The following is a 21798-nucleotide window of genomic DNA, read 5'->3' as shown; positions in this document are numbered from 1 at the left end:
ACATAAACTGCAGGGGAGAAGGGGAGGCCACTGTAGGTCTGCTATGGAGCCAGGGTTAGACAGGGGGATAGATTTTTTTAGAAGAGAGGAAAGATAGGTGAAAATCTACATTTAGGCTACCTGCTTCTTTTGGTTGAAGTGGCCTGAGGGCTCCCACGGAACACCTGCTGAAACTGGGAGCTGGGAGAAAGAGTGGGGGAAGGTCAAAGATGCTTTCTTTTTTCTTTTTCTGTTGTATGGTTTTTGGCTTCTTTATCAACTCTGACATTCCATCTTACACCAGTCAGAATGACTAAGATCAAAAACTCAAGTGATAGCACATGCTGGTGAGGATGTGGAGCAAGGGGAACACTCCTCAATTGCTGGTGCAAACTGGTATAGCCACTTTGGAAATCAATTTGGTAGTTTCTCAGAAAACTGGGAATAGTTCAACCTCAAGACGCAGCTATACCATTCCTGGGCATAGAGCCAAAAGATGCCACCATACCACAAAGACACTGGCTCAACTATATCAATAGCAGCTTTATTCATAATAGCCAGAAACTCAAAACAATGTAGATGTGCGTGGATAAAGAAAACATGTTGCATCTACACAATGGGATACTATTCAGCTGTTAAAAACAAAGACATCATGAATTTTGCAGGCAAATGAACGAATCTTGAGAATATTGTTATGAGTGAGGTAACCAAACCCCAAAAGAACATTCACAGTATGTATTCACTTATAAGTGGATATAGCCATAAAATATAAGATGTCCATGTAACACTCCACAGACCCAAGAAGGCTGAACAGCAAGGAGATTACAAATTAGGACAAATGAGTCTCACTTGAAAGGGAAAATGGAATGGTTGTGGAAGGTAGATAGAAGGAGTGAGAGAGCATTAGGAGGAGGGTTCCGGCCAGTGTGAAGAATGGCAGGGGGATGGCCAGATGGCCCAACTGATGGAGTGAAGGTAGGGGGTATCTCCAGGAAGAGACAGAGACCTGGGATAGGGGAGGTACTCAAGAGTCAATGATAGTGTCCTTCGCTGTGACTCAGAGTATTGGGGATATAGAGCTTGAAGAGGCCACCTCCTGTGGCCAGGCAGGAACCCTGGTGGAGTGATAGGAGCACCAACCCACTCACAAAACTTTCAACCCAAAATTTAACCTGTCTACAACAAATGCAGGGATTGGGTCTGGAGCAGAGATTGTGGGAACAGCCAACCAATACCCAGCCCTACATGAGATCCATCCCATGGGCAAGCATCAATCCCTGACAATATTTATGATACTCTGTTATGCTTACAGACAGAAGTCTAGCATGACTGTCCTCTGAAAGGCCTCACCCACCAATGGACTTAGAGGCATATTCCCACAGCCAAAGAGTAGATGGAGCTTGGAAACTTTTATGGAAGAATAGGAGAAAGAGTGGTAGCCCCAAAGGTGATAGGAACTTCACAAGAAGGCCAACAGAATCAACTAACATGGATTATTGGAGCTCCCAGAGACTGAAGCACCAACCAAAGAACATACATGGGCTGAACCTATACCTCACCACACACATATAATAAATGTGCAGTTTGGTCTTCATGTGAGTCCCCCAACAGTTGGAGCAGGGACTATCCCAAAAGCTGTTACCTGTATGTGGAATACATTCTTTTAACTGGGCTACCTTGTCTGGCCTCAGTGAGAGAAGAAGTAGAGACTTGAAGTTCCAGTGTGGGGGGTTATCCAGGGGAACCCCCTACCCACTCAGAGGAGGAGGGGTTGGGAGGATGGGCAAAGGATTGTGCGAGGGAGTTACCGGAAAGAGGCAGTGAGATGGATGTAAAATGAATAAGTTAAAAGGAAACAAAGAGTGGGGGAAGGAAAGTTGAATAGGAAAACTTGTGTGACTTCCTGGAGATGAAAACAGGGGAATAGGGAAGGACTCTGTAGATGGTCTGTTACAGAGATGGGGATGAGACTGTACATTACATTTGAAGAGGAGTAGAAGAAGTGAAGAGTCTGCAGATAGCCTATCTACTTCCATGGCTGGGTTATTTATTTTATTTAAAAAGTATAGGTTTAGTTAGGGTTTCCATTGCTGTGAAGAGACACCATGACCAAGACAACTTTCATAAGGGCCAAAATTTAATAGGAGCCTGCTTACAGAGGTTCAGTACGTTATCCTTGTGGTAAAAAGCATAGCAGTGTGCTGGCAGACATGGTGCTGGAGGAGCTGAGAATTCCACATTTTGATCTGACAAAAACCAGGATACTGAGAAGAGGCTGTCTTCAGCACTGAGTGGAACATGAGAATAGGAGACTCAAGGCCCATCCCCACAGTGACACATCTCCTTCAACAAGGCTATAGCTACTCCAACAAGGACACACTTCCTAATATTGCCATTTCCTGTGCTGAATATATTCAAACCACCACATATATTTTGCCTGCATATATGAATATATACCGCCTGCATGCAATGTTCATGGAGGATAGAAAAGGCATCAGATTTCTATGACTGGAGTTATAGACAGTTGTAAACTGCTACATGGGTGTTGGGAATTAAACAAGACCAGCCAGTGTTCTTTACCTTTAATCCACCTCTCCAGCTTCCAGAATTTTTACACAATACTTTTATTAACTCTAAGAATATCATAAATGTATTTTGTTCCTGTTCATGTCCTCCTGCAAATCCGTCAAGACCCATTGTTTTTTTGATTTCCTAACCCCATAACTTTTAGTCTTCTCTTCCTTCTCCTGCTTCTCCTCTTTCTCCCTGTTCTACCTTCTCCTCTTATTCTTGTTCTTCTTGTTTTTCTTCATGTTATTCTACTTGTTGTTGTTGTTGCTCTTCTTCTTTCTTCGTCTTCTTCTTCTTCTTCTTCTTCTTCTTCTTCTTCTTCTTCTTCTTCTTCTTCTTCTTCTTCTTCTTCTCCTTCTCCTTCTCCTTCTCCTTCTCCTTCTCCTTCTCCTCCTCCTCCTCCTCCTTCTTTTTCTTCTTCTTCTCCTTTTTAAACCAACTTCAAAGGGTATCTTCTTTATGATTTCCATTGATGTGAAGGAAAGGGAAACCATTACCAGAGCAACTTTTAATAAGAAAAATATTTTGTTGGAGCTGGATTACAGTTTTAAAGGTTTAGCCTATTATTTTCATGGTAGAAATCATGGCAACATGCAGGCTGACAGGGTACTGAAGAAGAAGCCAGAGTTCTACATCCTGATACAGCAGGAAGAGAGTGACATTGGTGGTGACTTGAGCTTCTGAAACCTCAAAACCCACTTCCTGTGACATACTTCCTTCAACAAGGCAACACCTACTAAGCAAGGCTATACTTCTAATAATGCCACTCCCTATGAACCTCTGGGGGCTGCTTTCATTCAAAGTGCCACATTCCACTCTCTGGACACCACAGACTTGTAGTCCTATCACATTGCACAATGCATTTACTCCAATACCAACAGTAGGTCTCAACCCTATTTAAAGGGCCAAAGTTTCTTTAGAGACTCATGGTAATCTTTTAACCGTAACCCCATACAAAATTAAAATTTAAAAAGTCACATACTTACACCATATAATGACACAGGATGTAGATTACAATTACAAAAGAGAGGGAAGGGAATACAGTGAGAAAATACTGAACCAAAGCAAGGCTGAAAACCACCTGGGTAAACCTTAAATTCTGCATGTCAATGTCTGATGTCAAAATGTTCTTCAGATCTCCAACTCCTTTCAGCTCTGTTGACCGCAGCACACTTCTTTCTCTTTGTCTTGTTCCTTCCCGTGTTACCAGCTTTCCTTGGCAGATATCCCATGACTCTGGCATATGCAACATCTTGGGGTCTCCAAGGCAACCCAAGATTTACATTTACTACTCTCCTTGCAGGGACACCTCTGACATATGCATGGTTTCAGTGGCTTTCCTGAGTCACAGAGGGAGTTGCCATGACACCTTTCTTATGTCCTTGACTCTAAAGCCACAGTCATGTGACTGAAGCTGCCAAGTATTGCTGCTTACTTGATACCAGAACATGCTCCCCTTGTTCAAATACATTTTTACTAGTGTTTTCTTCTCAATGGTTTCTTTTACTGCCTAAGTTTGGCTGTCTTAGAACTTGATCTGTAGACCTCAGACTGCAACAGGCCTCAGAATAGAGATTCATTTGCCTCTGTTTCCCCAGTGCTAGGACTAAGGATGTGTGTGTGTGTGTGTGTGTGTGTGTGTGTGTGTGTGTGTGTGAGACAGAGGGTTCTTTATTTTCACCAACTATACTTGGGCATGCAGCCTTGCCTACAGCATAGTCAGCCTACCAGCTGTCACTCTCCCAGTAGTTACTAAATGCCAATAGTTGCTTAGCTAATGGTGGGATTTCTGGCTCATTGTCCCTTTCCTGTGCTATACTATTATGTTTATGTATATGGTTTGAGGTGCACAGATATTCCCCATGTTGCCACAATTACTGTTAATTCATTTGGCAACTTCCCCATTGTACCCAGAAAATACCATTCCCTTGAAGTTATCCACAGCCTCTGACTTTTACAATCTCCTCTTCTTGCTCAGTGATCCTTGAACCTGTAAGGAAAATATGATATGAACATCCCATTTGGGGATGAGCACTCACACTCTTATTTTCTGCAGATTGACTAACAGAGGCATTCTATATTAAATTATCATCTACTATAAGAAACTTCTTTGGTGAGGGTCAAGAGATGTGTTGATCTATGGATAGAGCAATAAATCTTTAAGAGTCATTTAACAATGTGTCTATTTAGCATAATAATTGTATTAGCTTCTCCCCTAGAGCCTATGATCTATCTAGCCATAGGGTTTTGCCCCTATTAAAATACCAGGCATGGATCAGGCCCTAGAGTCAAATAGAAAGTGGTTGGTTAGTTCCCTGACATGCATATTACTACAGGACCAATATGCATATCAGGTTCATTGTATGTAAAATATTGACCCAATGTCAACCTGTACCAAAATGCTTTATGCAGGTCAGAAGGAACTTTTTAAGCTAGTTTTCATGGGTTTGAATTTTTTCCCTTAGCAATGGGCTTGAACACTGTAGATCAGATTTCGTTTTCTTGATTACTAATAACAAGCATTAGAACAACATTCATCATCTCATGTCAAAAATAAATAGATTCATACACAAGTGTATTGGAACCAAAACAATATTTAGTAAATATCTGTATAGCCCTTGATATGTTAGGCTACCAAAATATGAACTTCAAACTAGTTCTCTTGTTTTGTATACAAGACTAAACATGTTCGTGACTTGATCCTGGCTCCCTTTATTATTGGAGAGTCACCATCATAAACACTTATGAATATCAAAAATCAGAGTGTTTAAGATTTCTCCCTGCCTCCCAGGCTCTTGGACAACTGGCCTTAGCTTTCTCCATAGTGTAACTGGAACTTCCAAATGACAGGTTCTAGACACACCCTCCTCAGATGGTTCTTCCAAGCATATGAAATGAACCTCTTTTCCTTGTATATTTTAAAAATTATCAGAGAACACACATGTCTCAGTTGCCTCAATACAATTATAGTCAGCATTGACCAGGATTATACTAATAGAAAGAGTGGAAATGACTAGAAATCAAACTTAAAACAATTGGTGGCTCAAGATGTTAATGCTTTAGTTTGCAAAGGATTTATAGTTGGCAGAATGGGGTGAGGATTAAGGAGAAACATGGTATTCACAGTTGATAGGTTGACTAATATAATTAACTAGGAATAATGTGATTATCTTAGGCAATAAAAAGTAAGGATTCCCCAAAGCCTTCACTTCCTATGACTACCATCTATATCAGTCTCCTGGTCTATACTAAGGCATTTAAAGAAACTGCAAAAAGAAAGAACACATAAGAAGAACCATGAGAGGGATAGGTCTAAGAAGAATCAGGATTTACTTCTACACAGGTACTGAGCCGTAGTCAGCTGGTGATTGGTATTCTGGCTGTTTTTTTACACTAGAGATATTTGGAAAGAGAGAAGGTCTTGGCCCATTTGCCACCTGGACCAGCAGTTCCCAAAGGTACAGGCCTGGTGAGAAGTTGATCCGAATAGCCAGGGGGCAGAGAGATCTCTGCAGAGTGCGCATGGAAAGCGAACCCCTGCCCTGTCTGATCAAGGGACCAGGAACACAGTATTGGGACCTCTGTTCCCACCCAGCAGCTTTGGGGCGCAGAACAGGGCTCGGACTATCCTCCACCTTGACCAGCAGAGATCCAGGGACACAGACCAGGTACAAGGGAAAGGCAAGAACATATCACTGACAACAAGATGGCAAGAGGAAAGCAAAAGAGCATATCCCAAGGAAACCAAGACAACCTGGCAACACCAGTACCCAGCTCTCCCATCACTGCAAACAATGGAATGCCAAATACTCCAGAAAAAGAAGACACAGACCTAAAATCATACCTCAAGACGATGATAGAGATCCTTAAACAAGAACGGGAGGAAAAGCAAAAAGATTCAGAAGCTTCTAAAGAGGAATCAAGAAAAATACTCAAAGAACTCAAAGAACTAGAGGAAAAGAGAACCAAAGAGATGAAGGAATGGAAGAAGGAATTTAAAACGGAAATTGACACAATAAAGAAAACACTAAAAGAGATAACCCTAGAGGTAGAACACCTAAAAAAGAAATCAGGAGTCACAGATGCAAGCATTTCCAACAGACTACAAGAGATGAAAGAGAGAATCTCAGGGGCCGAAGACAACATTATAAACACAGACAAAACAGTCAGAGAAGATGCAAAAACCAGAAAGATCCTAACCCAAAATGTCCAGGAGATCCAGGACAAAATGAGAAGACCAAACCTAAGAATAATAGGAATAGAAGAGGGAGAAGAATATCAACCAAGAGGCACAGTAAATATCTTCAACAAAATTGTAGAAGAAAACTTCCTTACCCTTAAGAATGAGATGACCACAAGCATAAAAGAAGCCTTCAGAACTCCGAATAGGTTGGACCAGAAAAGAAATTCCTCCCGACACATAATAGTCGAAATACCAAGTGCCCAAAGCAAAGAAAGAATACTAAAAGCAGTAATGGAAAAAGGTCAGGTAACATATAAAGGCAGAACAATCAGAATCACACCCGATTTCTCAACAGAGACTATGAAAGCTAGAAGAGCCTGGACAGATGTCATGCAGACCCTAAGAGAGCACAAGTGCCAGTCCAAGCCGTTATACCCAGCAAAACTATCAATCACCATAGATGGAGAGATGAAGATATTTCAAGACAAATCTAAATTTACACAATATCTGACCACAAACCCAGCACTACAACGAATTATAGGTGGAAAACCCAATACAATGAGGGGAACTACATCCTAGTAAAAACAAGAAAACTCCTAAGCAAGAAAACCAAAAGAAGAAAGAGACACAGACACAACTCAACCTACAAAAGCAATGATAGCAGGAAACAGCAACCACTATTCCTTGATATCTATTAACATAAATAGACTCAATTCCCCAATAAAGAGACATAGGCTATCAGACTGGATACATAAACAAAATTCAGCATTTTGCTGCATACAGGAAACTCATCTCAGAGACAAAGACAGACACTATCTCAGAGTAAAAGGGTGGGAAAAAAACTTCCAAGCAAACAGCCCCAAGTAGCAAGCTGAAATGGCTATTCTAATATCGAATAAAGTAAATTTCCAACCAAAAGTTATCAAGAAAGATAAGGAAGGACACTTTTTACTCATTACAGGGGAAACCTGTCAAGAGGAACTCTCAATCCTTAACATATATGCTCCAAATACAAAAGCACCCACATTCATAAAAGAAACCCTACTAAAGCTCAAAAAATACATTTCACCCCACACAATATTGGGAGACTTTAATACCCCACTCTCACCAATGGATAGATCATGGAAACAGAAACTGGATAAGGACATTGTAAAACTAGCAGAGACTGTGAACCAATTGGAATTAATAGATATCTACAGAACATAAAGTAAAAGAATACATCTTCTTCTCAGCACCCCATGGCACCTTCTCGAAAATTGACCACATAATTGGACACAGAACGAGCCTCAATCGATATAAGAAGATTGAAATACTCCCATGCATCCTCTCAGATCACCATAGTCTAAGGCTGGTCTTTAACAACAACAAAGACAACAAAAACCCACATACACATGGAAACTAAACAACACTCTGTTAAATGATAGCAGGCTCAAAGAAGAAATAAAGAAAGAAATTAAGGATTTTCTAGAATTCAATTAAAATGAAAACACAACATACCCAAACCTATGGGATGCAATGAAAACAGTACTGAGAGGAAAACTCATAGCTCTGAGCACTTCCAAAAAGAAACTGGAGAGAGCATACATCAGCAAGGTGACAGCACAGCTAAAAGCTCTAGAACAAAAGGAAGCAGATACACCCAAGAGGAGTAGACAGCAAGAAATAATCAAACTTAGGGCAGAAATAGACCAAATAGAAACAAAAAGAACCATCAAAAGAATCAACAAAACCAACAGCTGGTTCTTTGAGAAAATCAACAAGATTGATAAACCCCTAGCCAGACTAACTAGAGGGTAAAGAGAGGGTATACAAATTAACAAAATCAGAAAGGAAAGTGGAGAAATAACAACTGAAACTGAGAAAATTCAAGAATCATCAGATCCTATGACAAAAGTCTATATTCCACAAAGTTGGAAAATCTGGACGAAATGGATGAATTCCTAGACAGATACAAAATCCTAAAGTTAAACCAGGACCAGGTAAACCATCTAAATAATCCCATAACACCTAAAGAAATAGAAGAAATCATCAAAAGCCTCCCAACCGAAAAAAGCCCAGGTCCAGATGGATTCAGTGCAGAATTTTATCTGACATTTATTGTGGACATAACACCAACACTCTCCAAACTATTCTACAAGATAGAATCAGATGGAATACTACCTAACTCATTTTTTGAGGCTACAATAACCCTTGTTCCTAAACCACACAAAGACCCTACAAGGAAAGAGAACTTCAGACCAATGTCACTTATGAACATTGATGCAAAAAATACTCAACAAAATCCTTGCAAACCGAATCCAAGAACACATCAAAATGATCATTCAACATGACCAAGTAGGCTTCATCCCTGAGATGCAGGGATGGTTTAATATAAGGAAATCCATCAATGTAATCCACCATATAAACAAACTCAAAGAACAAAATCACATGGTCATCTCACTAGATGCTGAGAAAGCATTTGTCAAAATTCAACACCCCTTCATGTTAAAAGTCCTGGAAAGAACAGGAATCCAAGGTCCATACCTAAACATAATAAAAGCAATATACAGCAAACCAACAGCCAACATCAAACTTAACGGTGGGAAACTTGATGCAATCCTACTAAAATCAGGGACTTGACAAGGCTGCCCACTCTCCCCCTACCTATTCAACAGAGTACTGGAAGTCCTGGCTGGAGTAATTAGACAGCAAAAGGAAATCAAAGGGATACAAATCAGAAAAGAAGAAATAAAAACATCACTCTTTGCAGATGACATGATACTGTACTTAAGTGCCCCCACAAATTGCACCAGAGAAATCCTACAGCTGATAAACAAGTTCAGCAAAGTGGCTGGATACAAAATTAACTCAAACAAATCAGTAGCCTTCCTATATTCAAAGGACAAACATGTGGAGAAAGAAATTAGGATTAAGGAAAAGATACCCTTCACAATAGCCACAAAAACTATGAAATACCTTGGTGTGACTCTAACTAAGCAAGTGAATGACCTGTATGACACGAACTTCAAACCTCTAAAGAAGGAAATTGAGGAAGATCTTCGAAAATGGAAAGATCTCCCATGCTCATGGATTGGAAGGATCAACATTTTAAAAATGGCCATCCTACCAAAAGCAATCTACAGATTCAATGCAATCCCCATCAAAATTCCAACCCAGTTCTTCATTGAGTTGGAAAGATAAATGCACAATTTCATTTGGAATAACAAAAGATCTAGATTAGCGAAATCCATCCTTAACAACAGGAAAACATCTGCTGGAATCACTATCCCTGACCTTAAGCTATATTTCAAGGCAATTGTGCTGAAAACTGCATGGTACTGGTAGAGAAATAGGCACGTGGATCAATGGAATAGAAGATCCAGAAATGAGCCCTCACATATATAGTCACCTGATTTTTGACAAAGGAGCTGTAACCATTCAATGGAAAAAGGACAGCCTATTCAACAAATGGTGTTGGTCCAACTGGCACTCAGCATGCAGAAGAATGAAAATAGACCCTTTCTTATCTCCTTGTACAAAGCTCAAGTGTAAGTGGATCAAAGATCTCCACATTAAACCAGATACACTGAAACTATTAGAAGAGAAAGTAGGGAAAACCTTAGAACACATAGGCACAGGAGAAATTTTTCTGAACAAAACACCGATGACTCAAGCTCTAAGGTCAAAGATTAACAAATGGGACTTAATGAGATTGCAAAGTTTCTATAAGGCTAAGGACATTGTCAAGAAAACAAAACGGCAGCCAACAGAATGGGAAAAGATCTTTACCAACTCCATATCAGATAGAGGCCTAATATCCAAGGTATACAAAGAACTCAAAAAGCTGGACACCAGAGAATCAAACAACCCTATTAAAAATGGGGTACAGAGCTAAACAAAACTTTCTCAATTGAGGAATATGGGATAGCTGAGAAACATCTAAGGAAGTGCTCGACATCATTAGCCATCAGGGAAATGCAAATCAAAACAACCCTGAGATTCCACCTCACACCAGTCAGATTAGCCAAGATCCAAAACTCAGATGACAGCAGATGCTGGTGAGGTTGTGGAGAAAGAGGAACACTTCTCCACTGTTGGTGGGGTTGTAAACTGATACAACCACTCTAGAAATCAGTCTGGTGATTCCTCAGAAAATTGGACATAGTACTACCTGAAGATCCAGCTATTCCACTTCTGGGCATATACCCCAGAGACACTCCAATATACAACAAAGATACATGCACCACAATTTCATAGCAGCTCTATTTATAATAGCCAGAAGCTGGCAAGAACCGAGATGTCCTTCAGTAGATGAATGGATACAAAAATTGTGGTACATTTACACAATGGAGTACTACTCAGCTATCAGAAACAATGACTTAACCAAATTCTTAAGAAAATGGTTGCATCTAGAGAATAGCATCCTGAGTGAGATAACCCAGTCACAAAAGAACAGACATAATATGCAGTCACTGATCGTGGGATGCTAACCCCAGAGGCTCAGACTGCCCTAGAAACATCTCACGGACTGTGTGAAGCTCAAGAAAAAAAGAAAACAAAACAAAACAAGCAAAAAAAAAAAAAACATTATGCTCAATGCTTGCACACTAAGAAATGGTTGACTAATTCCGGGTTACATCCTGTTTTACATGTACTTTTTGCTCGTTGTAACTAGTAAGACCTTAATGCAGAATATCAAACCTTAAAAAAAAAAAAAAAAAAAAAAAAAAAAAAGAAAGAAAGAAAGAAAAAAGCCAAGCACTGACAAAAATGTATTTGTATTCATTTATGCAAAAAAATGTTTAAAAATTTTTTTTCTTTTATCTTTGTTTTTTTAAAATAAAGTTTAAAAAAAGAGAGAGAATATTAGCTGAGATGATATCCCCATTAGATTAGCATGTGACACATTTTCTTGATTACTGATTGATGAGGGAGAGCCCAGCTCACTGTAGGTGATACTGTCTTTGATTTGATATCTCTGGGTGTTACATGAAAGCAGGCTGAGCAAGCCACAAGGAACAAGCCAGTAAGCAGCACTCCTTCATGGCTTCTGCTCCAGTTCCTGCCTCCTGCTTCGTTCTATGAGTCATCCCAAGATGATGGACTACTATGGGCACAAGCTATAAAATGACCCTTTCTTCTTCAATTAGCTTTTGGCTTTAGCACACCAATAGAGTCCGGGACTAAGACAATCTAAAAGTTATATTGAAGTAAACCTTATACAAACATAAGGTGAGTCCCCTCCAACATGTCTCATTGTTTTAAGAGAAAAACCATAAGAATATTCTATCACGTTCTAGAACTTTTTTCCTGAAGTAACAGAAACAAAATGTCCTTTTCCAAGGCACAGAGAGCACTGGCAAAGGAGCCCCAATCTTGTTACATAGTAAGATGAGTCTGGTGTCTGTAACTGAGACTTCAGAGATGTCAATTCTAGGAAAGAGCCCTCCTTGCAGTCTTCCTTTCTGGCCTTCTCCTTACCCTTTCCATCTTCATGTGATTGAACTGTAACACCACACATGCCAAGGCAATGTGGTTGGCTTTCTCTGTCCCCTCATGGCTACCGTCCAAAGCTGGCAGGCACTGGCACAGCTGAGAATTACTTAACAGTTTCCCTTTATTCAAACATTAGATCTGAGAAGTGACTTTTCAAGTTGCTTCCTGTCTTTGGGTCACATAGTTGCTACTGTCTCGAAGTAGAATTAACTTCACTTTCAGAAATAAAATAGCCATCTCTACACACACATGAAGAAATTTTTCAAGAAGTGTAAATATAGCTCTTGCTTCTTTAGATAACTGTTTTTTTTTTAATTTTATTGGATATTCTTTGTATTTACATTTCAAAAGTTATGCCCTTTCCCCCACTTCCCTCCTTCCTCTCCCTCATCTTGATTCCATGAAGGTGCTCCCTCTCCCAACCACCCTCTCCACCTTAGTGCCTTGGCTGGTTGATGATGTTGTTCTTCCCATGAGGTTACAAATCCTTTCAGCTCCTTCTCTAGATTTTACTGGAGTCTTCAAGTTTATTACAGTGTTTGGCTGCAAGCATCCTCATCTGTATCTATATGACTCTGGCAGAGCCTCTAAGAAGACATCTATATCTGGTTCCTGCCAGGAGATACTTCTTGGCACCAGGTGAGGCAGTATCTGTATTTCTTCAATCCCTGCTGTTCTATTTGACCTTGTATTTCTTCCCATAAGTGTTTTGTTCTCCCTTCTAAGAAGGACTGAGGCATCCATATTCTGGCCTTTTTATACTCAGTTAGCTGCCTCACATGGTCCCAACACACCTTAATACAGTGAAGTCTTTCTGAGCTCTTAAAAAGGAAACTCAAAACTTTTTCAAATTATGAAAGCCATTATCTATAATATAGGTAAAATGTATATGTTTACATGTGCATATACATATATACACCTTGCCTAGTTCTACAATTATTGTGTAATTAGATGGAATAATATAATCATCACTGAAATCATCACACAAACATCCGATCACATTTGTTACTAAAGGAAAATTTATGTCAAGACATTTTTATTATTTTTCAGAGTAATCTTTTTTTACTGTTGATATTTAATAACATTTACTTTATGGAAGCTTCGTTGCCTTGTTCTATGCTATTGCATATCTAGAAAAGAGTTTTCCCTGAGTTTCTGGGGAGTCTCAATACCATTCTTATTTATACCCCAGGCTAATATCATTCCAAAACAAAGGTTGCATTAGAAAATAAACTCTTTAGGACCAGGACCAGATTCTAACTTCTTCAAAAAGTCACATACAACATGAATTTGCAAAAAAATTTAAAAATGTGTGTTGTGTGTGGTTTGTGTGGGGGGGAGGGGGGTTGAGAGAGAGAGAGAGAGAGAGAGAGAGAGAGAGAGAGAGAGGGAGAGGATGCTTATTGCTCTTGCAGAGGACCTGGGTTAATTTCCCAGCACCCTAACATTAGCTCACAATCACCTGTGACTCAGTTTTGGATAATCCAACACCCTCTTCTGGCCTTTGCTGGCATTTGCATGCATGTGATATATGTAAATTTAGATACACAAACATAATTAAAAATATTTTTAAGTATGTAAGTATATTTAAATGACTACCTTTGAGTAAATAAAACCCAACCAGTTTTGCACTTCTAAACTAAATGTAGATAAATTGAAAATCTTCACAGAGTAACATTTCAGAGTTATTCTAAGTCTTGGATAAACTGAGTCTGAATGTGGCCTTAAAATAAGAACTTAGAAATCCCCTTCTCTACAAAGACAGAAGTGGTTCTGGGAGGTTCTTCTTTTATTCGATTATTTGTCTCAGCAAACAGAACTTTTGATTGCAACATGTAATACACTCGGTTGAACTGGTCTCTCCAGAGAGAGAAGAAAACGAGGAATGGGGAACTCAGTGCATGTCAGAAGGGGAAATTTTCCGCTGCTACTTCAGTGAATAAGCTCCGGGCAACGATGTAAACATGCTGTCAGAGTCCCAGTTCTGCTGGAGAAGATCAGCTTTGACTAAAGCTGTTGATGCAGGTGATTTTTGGGAAGGTTCTTGTTGACACATTGGTTCATAAGTGTTGTTTTGAAGAAGAGTCACAACTCTGTCGTCACCATGCAGCTAACCGGGAGGAGTAACAGGCTGATGGGGGACCTAATGCTCTGCTCAACCCATGCACAGTGGATCCCCTGGTGAAAGAACTCAATAGGCAGAGCAAAGAGACTCAAGTCTGTACCTGCAGCCCTTGACTGGTAATAGCTCTCCCCTAACACAAAGAAGACTTTCACCACATTGGTTCAACAGCAGATTTGAAAGGGGCAGATTAAACATATCAATAGAAAGTATACAAATTTAACATGGAATTCATGACCTGCAGCAAAAATGAGTGAATCCTCAGAGATGTAAAAGATAGTTTCAAACAGTATGACACACATTATATTGTAGGTCCCAACACAGAAATGGGAGAGACCAAATACCTGATGCAAAGTTCTAAATTTTAGTGGAAAACCATTAAGTTGTAGATAAATAATTCCCAATAATGACCAATACAATACAAATACAACAAAATGCCCTAAGGTCACATTGTGTGTGTGTGTGTGTGTGTGTGTGTGTGTGTGTGTGTCATTGTGTGTGTGTGTGTGTGTGTGTGTGTGTGTGTGTGTCTTGCTCATTGCTCATGTGTGCACATGTGAGAAAAGGAGAGAGATAGAGAGAGGAACAATTTGATGAACTATGGGTCCTATCTCTTTGGAAACAAGGGAAATGAACTGACACTCAAGAAGACTATCAGAAGGCTAATAGAAATATGCTTGCAGGAATCTTATAGCCTTTGAAACTATCCTTGTAGAGATAAAATGGAGATCACTTTAGGTTAAACTTTATTTTCTAATAAATAATCTAAGAAAGTAAGATGTCCCAGTGAGTGGTGAGTCCATTGCTTGGGACTGAAGTTTGAAGACCTGAGTTTGAATCCTCAGGAACTGGGAAGAGCTAAGCCCAGCAGCATTCATCTATGATCTGAGTGCTATGGTCCTGCCTTCTCCCCAGGGGCTGTTGTCCCCTGGCTCATGAAGACAGAAGGATCAGAGTTGAAAGACAGGATTCTGATTGCCCTTGAGTAGGACTGAGTGATTGACTTCCAACATCAGCATCAGAAAGGCAGCTCAACTTTATTCAGGGTGAATCAGGACTATAAAGTTTTGGGTAAGAGGGTAGAGATTTCTAAAGCATGTAGCTATCATTGGCTAGGGCTTAGGGTACCAAAGAATGCCTTATTTGCATGGAAAGGAATTCCAGAAATTCCAGGTGCTTGCTGGACAAGTTCTCATCTGGAAAGGAAGTTGAACTTGTAATTTCAACAAGGCTACCTGCCATTTTGTAGGTAGAGTGTGTAGGGGGTTCAGGCTCCTCAGAGAAAGTCAGATTAAGGGAAGTCCTGCTGATAAGTCCTCTGAGCTCAGAGGAGCTAAATAGGGTAGACAGGGAACTTAATTAGGAGGTTTCCCCCAGAAGTGCTTTCACAGGGGAGGGAGAGAAAAAGACTAAGAGAATCTCCAAAGTCTCCTGGACTAGAGAGCTTAGTGAATGCAGGCCCAGCCATCATTACATTCTGTTTCCAACTGGGAGGTGGGACAAATATATAGGCTGTCATCTGACGCCCACTGTCATGCACATTTACCTACAGTCACACATACAAACACTCACATGCACACACACACACACACACACACACACACACTCAAATCAAATGTAGTAATATGTGAAGCCAGTATCAGGTAGGTAGATTTTATTCAAAGGCTGTAATATTTATTTGAAATTTTGTAAATGAGTCATATAAGACAGTTTGAAGAACTGAAATATGATGGTAATTATGCCATTGGAAGAAGAAAAACCATTGGCCAAGTTACCAGTAATTCATGGGTCATCAAAATATAAGAAAGGTTCGAGTCGAATAAGAGCTTTTCAATTTTGATGTATGGTTTCAGGACACACTAATTTTAACATAATACATAGGTATAATTAAATACTTTTTCCTAAAATTAAAAAAACCAAGTTCACTCCCACTATTTCTACTAAATATTGTGCTAATGTTAACAGCATTAAGCCAAACATATTGAAGAAATAAATATGCTAGTATTTTTATAAAAATAATTTAATAAATTTTTATAATTTTTTATTAATTTACAGAGATAAAATTAACTCACTTAGAATAAAATGAAAAGGTGAGTAGGTTATAACAGGAAAGCACTCTTTTTAGTTATATAAGTGTATATGCAGAAAACTGAGATGTCTAACACAATTTTAAACTTTTAGAAAAAAGTTAAAATCTACTTAATATGTATCCAAAGATTGTGTTGACTAACAATAGTTAATTGATAATGAAATGTAAAAAGCAAATTAGCCTAAATTGCATAGCAAAACATGGCATAGAGGTAATCCTAAAGAAAACCATAGATGTTGGTTACAGGCTGAGGACCTCGAGTAGTCCTTAGCAGAAGCTAAGAACCTCAGTAAGGGCTGAGCTACAGCATGTTCAATACTGTGCACAGAACAGCAGGACGATGTCAGTTCCACCCCAAATGCTCCATAAACTCTGTGTGATTCCAAATCAAATTCTGAACCGTTTACTTGTAGATGATGACAAGCTGTTTTGAAATTTCACACAATGTCAAATGATCTAAAATAACCAAATAAGCCGGGAGACAAATAAAGAGGGCTTAACCCTCTTGATTTCTAAATATAATGGCATTATTCATACAGGTTAATCAAACAGGAATGTGCCTATTACATGTCTTTTTTAATTGATTTTTGCCCATGGTAATTTGATGGAGGAAGTTAGTTATACCATCAAATGGTGTGTTCATTTTAATTGAGTGTTCATTTTAAAAAATTAATGAACCTCACTCTTCACCTTGTGCACAGAAAATGACACAAAATGAGTCACAGATCTAAATGTTTGCTCCAGAAATAAAACACAGTTAAAAAAAAACCTGACTGAGATTAGCGTGGGGTAAGGGCAGCCAAAGAAAGGGCAAAAGCACACTTTTATGAATTGAGTAGGTTGCACACCAGCCAGCTAAGGTGTTGGTACATTTATCTGTTACAAAAGTGGCATCTAGAGTATTTAAAGAACTTCTAAAACTCATTAACAAGAATAATAAATATCAACTTTTTAAAAACTAGGACAACACTTGGACAGCCACTTCAATACCCAAAAATACAAATTGCCAAAAGCACATGAAAATGATTCAAGGTTGTCAGACATCAAACAAGAATTAAAGCCATCGTAAACTCCAATATGTGCCCATTGAGGCAACTCTAATTTTAAAAGAGTAGCAGGTTTTGAATATCCATCTTGGTGAGGATGGAAGGAAACTGCATCTCTCCTGCATCGCCTGTGGGAATTTTCAGGAGACTGACTACTTCGGAAAACAGCCTCTGCTGAAGTTAAATATACATTAACCATATGACCTTGGAATCCCATTCTAGGTTTTCTCCAAACAAATTGAATATAGAAACCGAAGTAAACACCTCTAGTACTTTCTATTATAAATGCATTGTTACTGGACAAAATCTAGACCCACCTCAAAATTTCCAATAGAGGAGTGGAGAAATAAATCACATTATATAAAATGATAGAATAATGCTATTAAATAAAATAAGTCCATCATTGGTATATGTAGCAACATAGAAACACTATGTTGAGGGAACAAAGTGAGCACAAAACTTGGCTAGTGTGTGGTTTAACTAATGTCTAAGTCTAAAAACAGTGAAGTTATTTTTAAGTAAAGAAAAAACTGAATGGTTAGCTCACATCTAGAGTCTCAGAATTTGGGAAAAGAAGGAAGCAGGAGGGTGTGAAATATAAGGTCGTCGCCTATTGTGGCTCCATAGTGAATAAAGGCTCTATCGGGATACAAAAAAGTCTGTCTTAATGAAGGAAGGAAGGAAAGAAAGAGAAAACAAGAGGAGAGGGAGAGAGAAGAAAGAAGAAGATGAGAGAAAGAGAAAGGTGGAGGTGGACTTTTGGTATTGATAATAATGATAATGATAATAATTATAACATTAATTATTATAATAGAATCAAATCTTGTGCTTTCGATGTAGTGGCTGCCTCACAAGGCTTACCCTAAATACAGGAATATTTATTTTTGTGTAAATCAAACTTAAGAGAGTTTTAAAAGAAGGTCTCTCACTGACAGTATCTTACTTTCCTTACGTTAGGGAGAGGCGAGATTCCCTGCCACCATTACTATTTGCTGCAGTGTTCAGAGAGCCTTGCAAATGGTAGAAAGGAAAACCTTAGGCCTAGTTTGGGGGCTTTAAAAGTAGAGACAAATAAGGTTATTCATCAGACTGGACGATCTAAATAGAGAACTCTAAAAACGCCAGTAGAGGAATTGTAACAAAGTCAAAGAAATAAGGTTAATGGCATTCTGAAGTCAAACATCAAAATTGGGTTATAAAAAAAAAAATACATGAAGTTGAAAAGTTTACAAGAAGAAAAGCCGATTATTATTGTCATTATCTGTGCAAAGCCATGCATTTGAAGCAGTGACAAAATACTATCAATTAAACACGGGTAATAGTTTAAAATATATCGATCCCACAGAGAAACTTCAGGGACTTTCATAATTCACTGAGGCATGACGCTAAAGAAAATGCCTTGTATAGATTGGTTAGAAAACACCACTTTTAAAAAGGTAATTTTACTATTTCCATGTGATACCAAACAACAAAGCAACCAGTTTTATTAAGACCTAAATTTGAAAAAGAGTCATTTCAAAACTGTAGGGGAAAATCTTGGTAAAGTATTGCTGCTAGCCTTTGAGTATCCCAAGAATGTTCATGCCACAGGACTTTTGCGCATGCTCCTTCAGCCTCAAAGAGAGCTGGGCACAGCTCCTTTTCCTCTGGACTTCTCTGAAATCTGCCTACCTGAGGGAATGCTCTACCATGCTCAGCAGCAAAGAGACAGAGGCAGGGAAAGGGGAAGAAAAAGGGGGAAGAAGAAAGAGGAAGGGGGAGTAGGAGAGGGAAAGAGAGAGGGGAGGAGAAGAGAGAGGAAGAGGGAGAGAGGAAGGGGGAGAGGGGAAGAGAGAGAATGGGAGGGGGAAGGAGAAACAGGGAGACAGAGGAGGGAAAAAGGAAGAGAAAAGGGAGGGGGAGGAGGAGAGAGAGGAGAAGGTGGGAAAGGGGGAGTAGGGGGGAGGGAGGGAGGAGAAGGGACAGGGAGAGTGCATGCATCTAAGTATGTGTAGATCAGAAGAGAACATACATTATATCATGTGATATCCGGGGATGAAAATCAGATTGTCAGGCTTGGCTTGCAAGCACCTTACACCCACTGAGCTATCTCACTGGCCCCAACAAAAGATTTCTTAATGATTTTTATTCATCTCTGCCCATTCTGTCAACATTCATAGCTTTCACAGGGCAGGAGATTCACCTGGTTCACTTTGCCTCCTGGGAATCGAAAGTGGATACTTTGTCCCAACACATGGGAAAAATAATTCCCATCAATTCTTGTTAAATTCAAGCTATAAACGTTAGCTTTTCTTAACGAATTTGATGCCATATTTCTGCTGCTGCTGCTGCTTTGTTTTCAGTTTTTATAATTTTACTTTAAACAAAGCATAGCATGAAAGATCAAGAAGGATTTTTCTAATAAGGAAAAATATCTTACTGTTGGGGTGCACTAACACACGATTCTAGCAGGGCACACGGATATTGTGATACCTGGAAAGCGAACAAACAGGCAAAAATACAAGGAAGTTGCTAGGTAAAGTTTGGTACGTTTTCTTGGGGAAGCAGAAGGGCAGGTAACACACAACTTCTTCCCTTTAAAAAGCAAGGTCCAAAGGCTTCTTGAGCTAATGTAAAGATGATTGGAACCTACTGGAAAGTCTACAGTTCTTGCTCCATCCGCGCCCCCCTCCCCAAATTCTATAAAACTGAGCTTTGGAAGGATTGTTATTTTCAGAACCTTAAAAACCTAAAAATAAGGGAAATCAAGGGAGAGAATAAATATTCACATTGCAGGAAGGATTCCATTTCTCTTGGAAGATAAAATACATTTTAAAGACAGATCCAAGGAGATCCACCTGGGAATAATGTCAGAAAACTATTTGACATGTGGCTAGACAGAAACCAACCACTTTTTCAAGTGACAGAAATTACCCAGTTTACCACGAACCAACACAGAGCAAATCCATCACAGCACTGAACACAATGGCAAAGAGGATGTTTAAGGTGAGCCCTCCTCCAATGCGTGCTAGGTGCTCAATGAATAGCATCATGAACGACCAAACCTCTTGATATGCTCCTTCAGTTGAAGATCTGATCATAAGTGATTTACGATGTTATCAAGAAAATGTGCAGAAACCAGTGCACCGAACTTCTCATCTGTAGGCTATCTGAAGCTAAATATATTGCAAAATGGTGTTGAAAAGTTTTGGACAGTGTATTAGGATTTCAATTAATCATTTGGAAAGGTGAACCTCTGTTTTTATTTTGCAGCTATTAGAATTAAAAATGCACCTTAAATTACAAAAAGAAATCTAATGATTAGAAGATAATTTGGATGTCTTGTGTTGTTATACTAACAGGAAACTACGCCGCATACTCTGTTCTTGATTGTGACTGTGATTAATGTAAGAAAAGAACATTTGGTGCCGTTAGCCATTTCTCTGCTTTAGTGGAACTAGACATTCCTTTTGTTATTGTTTATTAGACAAAATTAGACCTCTTTCCCTTATGTATGCCTTTTGACTTATCCTAACAGGATACTTCTTTTTTCACTGGCCAAAGTTGTGTTAATTCATGTTAACTGTTGGTGTTTAAATCATGATTATGTCAGCTCATTAAATTAATTAGAAAACTTATTTTGTATTACTGGTGTGATTCGGATAATCTAGAAATTATTGTTACTTCAAGGCTGAGATTTTTTTTTTATAAGAGATTATGGAGCAAGCCTGATTCTAAATTCAGGTGCAATTCAGTTGAAAGCAATATAGTTGTTATAGGAGAAAAATACTCTTGGCTTTATAGAAATAAATACAGTTCACAATGTTGATATAATAGTTATGAAATTTTATGTGCCAAGTAGCATAATTTTAAACTATACAAAGCAAAAATATATGCAATAAAATGCTATAATGTGAAATGAAATTATGCTAACAACTTTGCATACAATATTCTGTATATGAGAATTATCACGTGGATGAAAATGATTTTTACTTCTAAGAACATTCCAGCGTCACTATTTAGAGGAGTGGTAAATTCAAAAGGCAAGACAAGAGAAGAGTTATTAAGTCTTTATAAAAATCAGTAACTTAAAATATTATGCAGTCTTCAAAACCTGTGTTCTGAATGACATTTAAGATGCAAATCCTGTAGCAATATCATTTTTAATTACAGTCTTTGGAAGAAATTTTAAAGCTATAGTAAACTATGGATTAACTGAACAGTATTAAAACACCCAGAAAAAATAGCATGCAAAAGCCATTCCACACTTCCACATGAGCAAAACGAATTTGTCTGTTCTTGTGTGTCTCTCTCTTCTCCATCTCCCTATCTCTTCCACTCTCCACTCCCTACG

This window comes from Micromys minutus (assembly GCF_963924665.1).
Source record: "Micromys minutus genome assembly, chromosome: 11".
In the NCBI taxonomy this organism is placed as follows: domain Eukaryota; kingdom Metazoa; phylum Chordata; class Mammalia; order Rodentia; family Muridae; genus Micromys; species Micromys minutus.
The sequence above is the reverse complement of the archived record's forward strand: the minus strand, read 5'-3'. Positions refer to the sequence as shown.